This window comes from Chinchilla lanigera, unplaced genomic scaffold, assembly GCF_000276665.1.
Source record: "Chinchilla lanigera isolate Chin_1 unplaced genomic scaffold, ChiLan1.0 scaffold00006, whole genome shotgun sequence".
In the NCBI taxonomy this organism is placed as follows: Eukaryota; Metazoa; Chordata; class Mammalia; order Rodentia; family Chinchillidae; genus Chinchilla; species Chinchilla lanigera.
The window spans coordinates 26,265,704-26,278,392 of NW_004955407.1; the positions used below are offsets into that span (position 1 = coordinate 26,265,704).

General features: G+C 38.5%; 1 protein-coding gene across 1 annotated transcript in view; it reads right to left on the bottom strand.

Annotated features, from left to right (window-relative positions):
- Window positions 1-12,689, bottom strand: part of Cyyr1 (cysteine/tyrosine-rich 1) — a 105,232-nt gene that overhangs the window by 57,369 nt on the left and 35,174 nt on the right. The window lies entirely within an intron of this gene.

The following is a 12,689-nucleotide window of genomic DNA, read 5'->3' on the forward strand; positions in this document are numbered from 1 at the left end:
AGTTGTTAATTTGCAACTCCATCCATTTTTCAAACATGGCAGAGATTGCATCAGGAGATAGAAACTACACAGTGGCTTAAGGAGGGGAAACATATACAATAAATTGCTAAATTTGATGAAAAAGGAAACTAAGATGTAAGGAAACTGTATGTTAGAGATGAAGGAAAATATCAAGGAAAGACAGACTGAGAAGTGTTATGGGCTGGGGATGGTGTGGTTCAGTTACTGGGTATTAAGGAAATAGGCTGGCCTGGCCAGAGGTGGTCTGCAGTCTTGGCCCACAGGAGGCAGTTCTCTAGACAGCAAGCTGGGGGTACATAGTGGCAACAGTGGTATGGAACTGCAGAGGAAATCCAGGGGTTGGTTCAGGCAGAAGCCTTTAGTGTTCTGATTTCCATGGTTCATTTACTAGGGAAGGTTGTTAGGACAAAGCTGCAAGGTCACAGAGGGGTCTTGACTTCTGAGCTGAAGCGGTGCTGCCCTGGTGTTCTTCCCCTTGCCCAACTATGTCCAGTGCTCTCCACCAAGCAAGTTTAACATGAGGTTCACTGAGTAAGAAAAATACTTACAGGAGTTCTTTCTCTTCTCTCAGAATATGTATTGATGGCCAATTTATACTTAGGAGCCAATAAATAGATACCTGACATGGAAATTCTAGAACATTCTGTCTATCATCCTCTCTCTGATGCCCTATATGATTTTTTCAGTGCCATCTTCCAAGTCACTATCTACAGATCGCATTTTATTTCAATTTTAAAAATTCAATACCACCTTTTTTCACATTGAGGATTTCTAAAAAAAGAAATCTTTTCTTTTTTCATTGCTGCCTGTTCTCCTTTGTTGTGTTTTCAAATCATTTCAGTGGATTTCTTTATGTCTTTGAGAATATTAAAAATGCTTATTTTGAACTAATTATCAATACCTCCCATATTATTCCACGGCAGTCACTTTCACATCTCTGACAGTTCTGAGTTGATTTTAGCCCCAAAACAGTCCACATCTCTAAGATGAAGCCAGCTCCAACCCCAGCCATGTGGAGCCCCCTGTGAGGACAGAATTTGAAAATGAACTCTTCCCTCTTTGCCTATGTCTCTTCCCAGAGGCTATGGGACTAGCTAACACTTGTACATTTCTGTGCTTTCTGTTTGTATTTATCTGTGAAGATACATATGCTACTTTTTAGTCTACAACTTTTTTTATTAAAAAGGTTATTATGTTTACATGGACCATTTAGTGTATGAATTTATCATGCTATGTAAAAATGGAAGCTTCTCTTTCTATGAGCAGATTGCTTGTGAACAAAGGTATGTATACAAGGCTGTCTGACCCCCTCAATCACTGTAATCATTATTTACATATAAGTCATTTTACTTTGCTAACTGTGAGTAGTTTTCATTGATTAAAGAGGGGATTTTTGCCTCTATATACCCTACTTAAAGGGACTCCCTAGTTTACTAATCAAGTGTTTAACAAAACCTACATTTAAATCTCTTGCTTATAAGGCAGAAGTTCCCACTTCCATGTTAAGATAATGACAGCTATTTAAGTAACCTGATAAACCCAACTGTGCTTAATTTTTAAAAAGTATTTCAAATGAAAAAATAAATTCCAATGCCAACTAAAGGATTCCAATAAAACATCTGTCCACCTTGCTGACTTGGTGTAAGACTGATAACCCAAATCCTAATCTCAGGTCAACTATTTATTGGCTAAGTGACTAGAACTCTGTACAAGCCTCTTTACCTTTTTAATGCTTGGTTTAAAGTTTTTCATTTTAAAAGACATATAATAATTCTTGTCCTTGCTTTAGGGCCCTGGGTGTCAAAGGAAATAAATGAATTAAAAGCATTTTAAAATTCAGGAACCCCACTTAGGAATATGTCACGTGTCCACCAAACACTGCAGCCTGGCTCATTCTCACTGTCTGCCTGGGAGAAGATATTCCTCTCCTGCATAAAAGAAGCCAAGAGTTTATGTCAATCACTTGTAATGAATTAGAAAATGAAGTAAGGTGACCCGAAAGGTGAAGAGGTTTTGCACTCGTATTATTTTCCTCCAGACACATAAATGCATTCACAACATGAGTGATCAGAAGTCAGGAAACGGCTGCCCTCATGTAACTACTGTGCTCAGGAAACAGAAAAACGCATTTGGACATTGGAGCAAATTAGAGCCAGAGCAGTGGCTGGATGCTCTGCTAGTTTCCTTCCTTTTCTCCACAGAACAAAACGTTATTGAAATAGGTAGTCTCTTCCATAAATGAGGGCTTGGAATTTAGAACTAGCCAAGTATAATTTACAATTTCTAAAGCATTATGGCATCTGTCTCTTTTTCTCAAGTTCCCTGGCTCTCTCTCTCTTTCTCTCTCTTGGAGAGCAAGCAGAAAGCTGGATACACCAAACTTGATACACTTTAATTATGTGAAATAATCCAGTCTATATAACAAGATTCAAATCACTTCTACTTTTACTCAATGAATGTGGTATAAATCTCAATGGTTAGAAAGCTGACCAAAAAAGACTGTTTAACAGGTAGTTTGTAATATTCTCTTTGAATTTAGGTATTTTTCATTGTATGGACAGTGACTGATTGTTGAATAGATCTCTTTCCATCATTAAGTTATAATGGCCTATGTGGGCATGAATATACTTCATTTCATTGTTGGTTTTGTGTCTTTCTTTTATTTTGCATGATTTTGGCCAGATGAATCTCTCATAAAGAAAACTGGATTCCGCCAACATAGTGCTATTTTATACAGAGAACTGCAGCCAAGTTCAAAGCCAAATTCAGGTGTGAGGTATGAGGGTCTTTTATAGGTCCCAGGAGAATATTTTGTTCAAGTACTATAACAGCTCAGTGATCATTGGGTCCTTTCATCTGTTGGGTCCCTAGAAATGCAGTAGTCTACAAAGTCAGAGATAACGAAGGTTCAGGCATCATTATTACTGTTTTATTTAAAGTTCAGACACAGGAGAGACACTGTTTTAGAAAAATATTCTATAGAAATTTCAAGACATAAACCACAACAGTTCTATAAATAAAGAGTAAAGGAAAATTTTAGCGACACCTAAAAAATTGAGAGATATCCTGCTAGGAATATAATCAGCTGTGCATCAAATAGAAGCAAATAATAGAGGAAAACTATTCTGATAAAATAGAAATATTTATTTTATACCAAAATATTATCATTTTTCTTAATAACTACATTTCTGCTCTTAGCGCAAAAGGTTTACATTTAGAAGCTTTTGATCTCCCTAAGAACATTCTGCTAAATAATATTTTCCGTAAATTTATTAATGCAACTTTGGAAAGAACTTAAAATGGAGGGGGCGGGTGAATGCTCAGTTCATTGGGATGTTACCATTATTTGTACTCGGAGGAAAGCCACCCCTGCTCAGAAATCAATCTGACCTGCTGTTACTGAGTAGCGGAGCTATGGATTATATCCTGCCACCAGAGAAGAAAGCCCTTAAGAAAAGGGAAAGACTCAAATAAATCTCATAAGCCTTTTCAACATTTATAATGTTAGCAGGTGAGCTGACACTATAAAATTATGTTGGTTTAGTATCTATTCCACACAGGCATAGCCCATAATTATTGAGCCTTCTTTTCAATAACTGTAAGTGCCTCTCCATGACACTTTATATATAGTACTTATTTCGAACCACAATACAGGAGATACAGATTGTCATTGCTATCTAATGTATAAAGGAAGTAAATCTAAGAGGTGTTTAGTAACTTGCCTAAGATTACCTAGCTAGTTAATAAAAAGGTAGCTGTTTAAATTGTAGTACACCTAGATCAAAATACATTCTATGTGCATTACATTAGATTTAGTTACATGTGTGCTATGGTCAAAAAGTAGTTAATTTTAAAACTAAAAACATTTACTACAGTAAAAGACATAGTAATACTCCTCAAAATACTCTTCTTTGATTCAAATATATTTGTCATCATTCTTACCAGTTTCTGAACCAGTTAGGGAAGTTTTCTTTTGTGAGTGTCTTTCTGTTGCACCGTTGTGGCTACCTCTGTGTCTTTAATTGATTCAAAATATTTACTTTTCATGATCATTTTGACTTGGGGAAAGAGTCAGAAGTCACACAGTGCCAGACCTGGTGTGTAAGTGGATGAGCACCCGCCGTCACGTTTATACGAGGCTGTTTTTTTTTTTTTTTTTTTTTTTATTAGATGGCACTCTGCGGCTGCATTCACCCTATTTTTTTTTAATTAAATCTTGTGAGGACACAGAATAAGACTTTCACAACTGCTTCAGAAAGTGGCAAGAACAACGGGACAAGTATGTCTGAAACAAGGGAGATTATTTTAAGGGGGATTCATATTATGGCAATATGTATTATTTAAAATTTAAACATTCACCATGTTATTTTAATCTAATTCATATGTTCTGTTTGCATATTTTTAAGAAAAACATGCAGTTTTACCAATGAACTGGATGTAAATAACCTCTAAAAATTGAGTCTTGTATTAACATGTATAAAAGACATTCACTTATTCAATGAATATCATACATTATAAAATATTCAGCTTATGAAGAAGCCATAATTTTTTTAAAGTTTCAAATACAAATGAAGATCCTGGCTTTATCTAAAATGGATTAAATCTGTACAAAGCATGATTTGGATCTAGCTGCAGCCCTTGCAAGATTTAGGAAAAATTGCTCTGCTGCAGATTTTGAAGCTGTCTCAATCTGGACCATGGCTCATAAAAACAGAACGTAGTTTGGAACAGCCATGGACAATATGACCAGTCCTTGTTTTATTTAATTTAACTTTGTTCGCTGTATATAGTGTTGTGTTTGACGGAGATCACTGTGGTTCACTGCTATTGGGTTTTATCTTATTAAGAAGTGAGATGCTTGCTAGATGACTAAAAGACAACTAGATATTAATTAGAGAGGTAAAAGAGCCTTGAGACCTTTGGTAACAATAAATAGTTGATTTTCAAAAGCTCTGTTACATTCTGACAGTTTTATATTACTGCTACTCATCTTTCCTAGTGATGATGAACTGTGTTGAAACACAAATATACATCAGCAGGAATACTGATAGATATATTGACTTATATTAAGTGTCCTTAAGCAGCTCTGCAACTATGGTAAATAACCTCTTTCCATTGGTGACTAGAGCAAATGATTTGAGGTACACGGTGAAACTCAGATTAGCCAGTCTGCTTATTCACATTTGTATTTTACAAACGCCACTGGAGATGCAAAACTGCTTATGGGATTCAAAATGCTTACAAACACTGTAAATAAATAATCACTTTCCCCATAGCTAAATTATGTTTTCAACTGGGAAATTTTCCTGGTATCCAGAAGTTGAGTATCCTGTTATTTTGACCATCTTACAAGTACATAGTCAAAAACTGTTCATGAAAACACATTAACTAGTGTATTAGTCAGAGTTCTTCAGACAAGCAGAACCAGCAGTACATATAGTACATTTTAGTACAACAGAACATCAATTATAAAAATTGCCATGCAGGATTTGGAGGTCAAGATGTCCCACAATCTGCAAACCAGGGAATGGGGAAAACCCGTGATGTAATTCAGTCCAAGAAGGTCTGACAGCCAGGGATGGGGGTAGGGAGTTAAGGTGGATGCTGCTGGCTGGTGAGTTTCGGAGCTCAGAAGTCCAAAGGCAGGATAAGGTGAACATTCCAGCTCAAAGGAAGACTTTCACCCTTTTGCCTTTTGTGTTCTAGCTGGGGCCATCATGGACTGGCTGATGCTCCCCCACCATGGTACAGATGATCCTCTTTACTCAGTGTGAGGATTCACAAGCTAATCTCTTTTAGAAACACCCTCACAGATACACCCATAAACCATATTTTATTAGCTCTCTGAATATCCCACAGTCCAATAAAGCTGGCATACAGAGTTAGCCATGCTGTGGCTATTGCTGTTATTATTGCTGCTTTTGCTGCTGTTATTGTTATTGCATTTGTGTGTGTCTGTGTGTGTTTCTTGTGTTCAAGGCTTGGAATCAGTCCCAACACTAGGCACAGCATAAAAGTGAATGTTAGATACACTAGTTTAATAAAAAACCAGCTAAAGCCACTTCACATTTCATGGCAAAAGGCCTAGAAGGTCTTGTTAAGAATTTAGAACTCAGGCATATTTAAGATTGATTCGAATGATATCAAACTCAATATCACAGTATAATTGCCGTACAAATGTGGAGCTCTACATGACATCAATCACTACTATTTCAGGCACTATGTCAGTGTTTATTTCAAATTAATTTAAGGAACCGGTCAACCACAATCTTAAAACCAGAGCTACAAAAATACTTTGCAAATACTTCGCTAGCATCACTCATTTGCCTGTTTACCTGTTTAATTTGCTACCACAACACTTTGGGAAGAGAAATGATGTCATTCTTTGGGTCCTCAGGAGCTGGCAGTTTCTTTACACAATAAGTGGTCCTTCAGGGTTAGTATTACATGAGTAAATTAATGAGGCAGTTGCTGCTTGCTCACTTCACCAGAGTCAGCATCGGTGGGGATGGCCATGCCCTGCCCCTCTGTTACATGCTCATGTGCTGCATATTTGCATCTTGCAGCTCCTGATGCACTCTCTACACTTCTCTATCTTGATCACTAATCAGGAAGACTAACGCATAACAACTGTACCAAGAGATCAGTTTGCCCTTTGGCTTCTGTTTAGGTTTGACCAACAGAAGCCTGGTGCTGAAGACCGGAGGTGGAGAGGACAGTGAGTCTGAGACCTTTGATCCTCTGGCTCCCATCTGTCAGCTGTTGCCAGTCAGCCGCCTTGCTCTTAGGACAGCAATAGCGCCCGTGGATGGCCCTTTTCACACTACTGCTCTTTCCCAGTCTGGTATCCGCTCTCTCCTCTCACCTTTTTCAAGCTGAGGGATGGAGGGTTCTTTGCTGTTGATAGCCCGGAATACCGCACTGTCTTTTGTTGGTTTCTCCAATTCCCACCTGCACCTGCATTAATGGTCCTTTTTATTAAAGTCTCTTCAATCTCTAGACTAAGTGTGGTATTTGCTTCCTCCAGGAACCAATGGATAGGGCTGGGAGCTATTCCAGTGGATTGCACAGATTTTTCATAACTTAATACATCCCATGTGGAATGCCTATGTTATTTTACTTTAATATTTATTTATTTTGCTCATTCATTTTTGTTTCTCACAAGTCTGGAAATTGATCTCTCAATGACTTAATTGCTAGTCAGGGTGACACAGAAATAGCTGGGCCCTAAAAGATGCAAGAGTGCCCAGTTTTTTCTTAAATGGAGGCAGAAAGGGAGGAGGGAATGAAGACAGGAAGAAAAAACTCAGCTTAGAAAAATTTTGCTATTATGAAGAGCCATCCTACTGAAGGTTTTGTGCACTGTATTCATTTGCATGGAGGGAGGACGGTTCATGAGGTTTCTACTAGTATCTAGCCCGGTAGCTATAGGGTTATTAATGATTTCTCAACCAAGTTTTATTAGAGCACCCTCTGAAAACCAGGCTTTCTGATTTCATTTGTCTTGAACACAATGTCTGTAGTCTGAGTTCTTTTCCTGGCCCCTGTTATTGAACATTGGTGACCCTTCCCTCACCTTCCAAGATCTACTTCAATTTCTCCATGGGCTCAGGAATGCAGTGAGCTCTGAGGTCTCCACAGCAGGATGTCTTAGCTTCCCTGTCCAGCAGGAGTCAGTGAGTCTGTTTGTCTCCTTTTCCATTTATGTGTTAAATAGCCAGAAAGCATGGAAAAGAGGGCAGATGTAACCAGAGATTGAAAACCACATGCAGGTATTAAGCTCTGCTTCTCTGTGAGAGGCCTGATTACATTTTAACAAATGGGCATGTATATACTCTGTGTAAATGAAGGAATGGTGTACATTTCAAAGGAAGGCCATGTCAAGTGACAATATTTCAAAATCAAGTATGGCAGCAACTTGAGACTTTTTTAGAAGGTGCAAATCACTTTAGCCCATTTTAAACACTATTTCCTCCCCACTTCATAGGGTTTTTTGGTAAGAAAAATGTAGCAGGAGTCACTCTAATGTGATTATAAAGAGCTTGAAGCTTTACTTTTAAAATTCAGTACTTAGGAAGAAGAAAATGGTAACTCGTTCTTTTTGATTTTTATTCAGTATTTTTATAATGCTAGCAGCCTGACACAGTGGAATGAAAATGTATGTGCTTTGTGATTTTACCTGGGTGCTACTACCTAACAGTACTTTAACTGGGTCTGCTTTCATCTGTGCCTTCATCTTTATTTTTATATTCCCCCAAAGAACTTCATTTCATATCCTCTAGGTTTATTCTCAGTGTTCTCAACCCTGTATTTCTTGCTCATTCATTCAATAAATGATCACTGAAGGCCTACTGTGTACAGTAGTAGGTTACACACTAGACTGAGATTATGCACTCATGGGAGAGTTTAGTCAAATAGAAGATCTGAGAATATGCAACTGTACACACTGGTGAGCTGTGAAGGAAAACATAGGCGGGATCCTAAGACAAGGAATCTTCCCTATGTGAGGATTCAAAGGGGCTTCTAAGGGAAACTGTAGGGGGGGGGTTGTGATGGATGAACGTAAGTTAATTAATAATTCAAGGAGATAGAAGTCTATGGAGTGTTTATCACATTGAGATGAAGGTGAGTATCTGCAAGGGTCCAGAGATTGCGTGATGTCAAGATCGGGCATGGATATATGCAGGGTTTGATCTAAAACCACCAAACTACAACTTACTCAGGCATAGAGTCAAGGCTCACAGGTATGGAATATAAATTTACTTTGTGCATCCTAGGGTTTGTGTGTGTGCATGTGTGTAGCAATTCTCTTTCGTTCATGTCTATAATAAAATACTTAAGACCTGAAAATATAAAAAATGGACATTTGTTTAGCTCATGGTTCTGAAGTCCAAGACCATGGACCAGTGTCTGCTTGACTTCTGGTGAGGGCCACTGCACTGTATCACAATGTGGGAGAGGACATCTCACGGAGAGAAGGAACAAGGTTTGCAGTTAGGGTCTCTATTCTTCTTTTCATAAAACCACTGATGCCATCACGGGAGCCCCACCCTCACGAGCTCATATCATAATCACTTTCCAAGGCCCCATCTCTAAATGCCACTGACATGAATTTGGACATTAAGTTTCCAAAATATACTCAGATCTTAGCAGTTCACAGCAGAGCACACAAAGAGCAGATGCAGGAAGCAGACGTGGATGGTAGAAAGTCTAGTTCTTACTGCAAGACAGAGAGCTCAGACTCTCAGCACTTGTTCCCAAGAAAGTTTATCCCTTGCTCAAGCTTTATGTCTAACTCAAGTTGGCAGAAAGGTTTTTATCCTTCACTGGTACTCAGCAATTCAGGCTGATACATGCTCTTCCGTGACAGAGAGGGTCATCCGCCAAATAGTGAACCAGTTTTAAAAGCTTCTTTCTGGAAAGTTTACACAGGTGAATGATCGAAGCAATGAAAGGGCAATGCATACCTCAAAGTACTGCAAGAGAACAGCAGCCCCACCATGAGGAAGATAATTAGGAAGCCAGGCATATTTAATGAGTGCTACAGTCTGAGTGTTTCTCCTCCCCCCACATTTATATATTCAAACTCAGGCCACAAAGTGGTGATATTATGAGGTAGAGGCTTTGGGAAGTGATCAGATGAGGGATGAACCCTCAAGAATGGGATTAGTGCTCTTACCATGAAGACCCCAGAGAAGTGCTTTGCCTTTTCCACCATGATGAGAAAGAAGACCTTCCCCAGACACTGAATCTGCCAATACCTTGATCTTGGGTTTCTTAATTTCCCAAACTGTGGTAAATAAATTTCTGTTTTTCATAAGCTAGTCAGACTATGACCCTTTATTATAGTAGCCTGGATGGACCAACGCAGTGAGCAACAGTGGTACCCATCAGAGATGAATGTTCCTTTATCAGGTACTGCAGTACATGCAGAGAACAAAGTCATGGTGCTCTGCCTGTAACCAATCTGTTTTTGCACCTTCCCTTACTTACAACTGTCTGTTTCTACCTACAGTGAATGGAAGACTGCTAGGAGCATTGTATTAGAGGGGCAATGTGTAACCGTGGAAGTCAGGAAGTGTTTACCAAAATGCACAAACGTTTTGCTGCTGGGAAAGAACTGTAGTGGATGTAATATCATTTCCACCTATTTGATTATTCTATTTCCTAGAAGAAAGATGCAAGAAATTTTGATGCGAATATCGTTTTCCAATTGCGAATTAAATTTTTTTTTAAATTGCGTTATGTTTTTAATTTTCCGAGCTCCTTCTGGTTCTTTGTATATATCTTGCTGGCCTTCCATTTCTCTTAGGCTATTAATCATGATGTTTCTTCCTAGTATTTGTTTTTCCACCACTTTGTTTCTCTCCCTGATTTGTGCTTTATTTTATTTTTGTTTTGTTCTGTCACTACTTTTCATAGCAGAGGTTTTCTTCTAATGTTAGGTCTTCCCTAGATGTCAAGTTATATTTAAAACTGAGGTTTTAAAAACCTCATTTGGAAGACTGAGTGGGGCTTACCAATTTGTGACTCTTACTGTAGCTTTGCTACTATTGATCCCTAGTTTAGTTGGGAAAAATCCAAATGCCTGTGTCTATAATTCAGAGGCTCTTAAATATTTTTTGGTGCCTTGGAAGACCAGTGAAGCCTATGGACCCTATCTGAGAATTGTGCCCTTACACTATGTTATGGTTTATAGCTAGATTTGCCCCCAAAGCCTCGTGTCTCATAGGTGGGGTTTTAGGTGATTGGATCATAGGTGTGTGAAACTCATCAGTGGTTAGTTCACTGACGAGGTTATAGCTAAATGTGATTTGGGAGGTGAAGCTGGTGGGAGGAGGTGGTCACAGAGTGTGCGGCCTGCAAAGATTTATCTCCCTCCCTCCTAACTTGGTCCCTCTCTCTTCTTCCTGCCTAATTTACTATGACTTGTTCCTCCTCTGTCCTGCCCCTCTTCCATACTGCCCTGTTTTGGAGCTAGCAGACTATGGGTTCCAATCTCTATGAACTGTGAGCCGGAAAGAAACCTTTCCTCCTTAGAATTGTGGGTGTCAGATATTGTGTCTCAACAATGAGAGAGTGAGACGTGCTGTTATAATTTTGAAATAATGCAGATCGTAAATTCTCTTTTGAGATGTATGCAATAAGACATGAAGTAAGACAGGACAATTTTTCTATTGCACTTTGCCATCTGTATTTAGAAATTATAGAAATGTAATTTTCAGAGCTTAGTAAGAATGAAGGTGAGTTAATGTAATCAGCTTCTCTGGTTGAAAACTGCTCCTCGAGATCTTTATTTCTGGGAGGACTTATTTTTCCAGGAAGCAGGTGACCAGTCTCCAACCTTATGTTTAGAAGCCTGCTGCCAGGTTTTCTCAAGCCATGCAGAAAACAAATCTTTCTTCAATGGGCAGATTTTCTAACCACCCCTGGATTTCAGCACAGTAATTCACCCTCAGTCTCAAATATCCCCGCTGTCTCCAAATTCAAGGGTTGGCTCATGAAATCTTTTCAAAAACAGACTGCAGTTTTACACTAGATATAGCAGAACTGGAGGACGAAAGGGGAATGTCCCATCCATATTCCAGGTATTAGTCTCATCTTTTGTACACCTGCTTTTACAGCACCAGTTGTCTCCAATCCTTGAGGATTTCTGTAATTTTGTGTGGAAATGACTAGCTTTTTATCTCCTGCCTCAACATACTCAGCCTTCTGGATTCTCTAGGCCTAAGCGGATACAAATTTAACTACTTCCCAGATTACAAAATGTTACTTTTGTTGTTTGCTGTCTTTTTGTCTTCTGAGTTTTATAAATTTTCTTTATTGCCATTTCTTTGTGAAGATTCAGGAGGAATTAGAGGTAGACATCTGCATTCAATCCACAGTATTTAATCAGAAGCTTTGGTGCATTTGTAATTAGCATTTTATAGTGTCTTGGGTTCTTATACTCCCTTCTCTCGCATCCATAATAGACTATCTCCTTCTCTCTCATTTAATATAAAAGTAAGTGGAAAAACAAGGTGGATACACAATACCACTTTAAGGATGATATCTATTTCAGTTATAAGAAAATAATTTTGTTTTTTAAGGAAATCATTGCTTCTCTTTTTGTTGGTGGTGGTGATGGGGATTGAACCCACTCCTACTGCGGTACCTTCTCAGTCTTTTTTATTTTATTTTTCATTTTGATTTTGAGACAGGATCTCTCTAAGTTACCCAGGTTGAGCTCAAACTTGCAATCCTCCTTCCTGAGGCTCCCAGGTAGTTGGGATAAAAATGTACACCACCATGCCTAGCAAGGAAATAATTTCTAAAAAGCTGTGTTTAGAATATTAGACTGAGTTCCTCAAAGACAGTGACCAGGAAAGTGGCAGCTTCACAGAGCAGAGGATTTCCCACTGACACCACCCTTCCACAAATAGCAACTAAGGACTCTTGACAAATGTTACAACAACTCACTGAAATCACTGGAGAAAATATAAAGAGCAGACATAAATTTTGTAAGGAGTCAAAATGTGAAGCAAGAAATGTAACTGAGTTTTGCTTGGAAAAAGTTTTTTGCCTAAGAGAGCTCTCTGGTCATACAGCGAGTCCATTCTGTCTGGGATGGAAGCATCTGCAGTGTACTAGTCTTTTTTTTTTTTTTTTTTTTTTTTTTTTTTTTTTTT